The sequence below is a fragment of the Mus caroli genome, chromosome 2, assembly GCF_900094665.2.
Source record: "Mus caroli chromosome 2, CAROLI_EIJ_v1.1, whole genome shotgun sequence".
Lineage (NCBI taxonomy): Eukaryota > Metazoa > Chordata > Mammalia > Rodentia > Muridae > Mus > Mus caroli.
The window spans coordinates 168,276,374-168,277,743 of record NC_034571.1 but is presented as its reverse complement, the minus strand read 5'-3'; positions in this window follow the sequence as shown (position 1 = coordinate 168,277,743).

The following is a 1,370-nucleotide window of genomic DNA, read 5'->3' as shown; positions in this document are numbered from 1 at the left end:
AAGCCATTCCAGAGGCAGCAGAGGCTCTACCTCATGCTGGAAGCCAAATNTGGTCATTTAAAGAGTCGCCCATGTGGTATTGGTTTTTCAACCATGGAGAAGGGAGGGTCATGGAGAGCAACTGAGGTTTGGCACTGTGAGCAGCCAGAATAGGCTGTTGGTGATGGTTAAATCCTCAGGATTGAAGGGNACACGAGGAGAAGTTGAGNCACTATACCATAAAGAGAGNCCAGGAGAGGCTATTGGTGAAAGTGAAGCTTGGTAGCACCAGGAGACACCAGCGGGTTGTCAGTACCATGGAATGACCACTAAGAACTGTAGCCGCCATGGCTTAATCTATGATACAAGCTGGTGCAATGTNGCAAGTCTTTGGAGGACCCCTTAAGATCATAAGGGAGTCTTGAGAGCTTTATACTCTCAGATTTGAGTTTGCTTTGATTTGATCATGACTGTACCCTGATTGATTCCCTCTTGGAATCAGAAAGTATTTAATTTATTTATTTTTATTTTATTTTATAGGTACTCACAGTTAAGAGTCTTTAAACATTTAAAGAGACTGTGGATATTTAGAGAGATTTTAAATATTTTAAAGAGACTTTGGACTCTTAGGTATTTGGATTTTTAAAGACTTTTAAAAGTAGGAATGTTCTATACCGTGACACTGATACTGATGTGAGACCTTGGAGTGGAAGAAGAAAAGAAAGTTTCCTGTTAAACACTGGTGTGTGTGTGCATCAAGTTGACAAGGGGTTACTTGTGCTGACTAGGTTTTTGTTCTTTTTTTGTTTTTGATTTTCTGAACTGACACAAGCTAGAGCCATGTGGGAAGCAGAAACANAAACTGAGAAAATGTGCACACCAGGTTGGCTTTCGGGCAAGCCCATGGGACACGTTCTTAATTATCAGTCAGTGTGGTGGGCACAGCCTGTCTTGTGCCAGCTGGTTGTTGCTGTCAACTCGACACAAGCTAGAGTCTCTGGAACGAGGAACTGCCTCTGTTAAATTGGCTGTGGGGTTGGTTGGGGGACATTTTCTTGACTAATGATTGATGTGAGATGCTCCAGCCCACAGTGGGCGGGCATTGCTGCCCATAGGCTGGTAGTCCTGGGTTCTACAAGAAAGCAACTGAGCAAGCCAGTAAGCAACACCCCCTCCATAGCCTCTGCTTTGGTTCCTGCCTCCAGACCAGACTTCCTTCATGATACACTGTGACGAGGCCACATAGGCAAAATAAACCCTTTCCTTCCCAAGTTACTGTCTGACATGGTATTTCACCAGAGAGATAGAAACCCTAACGAAGACACTCAATCTCAGAAATTTTGCTTCTTTTATTATCATGCCCACACTGCTAAGTTTAACACCTCTATTGG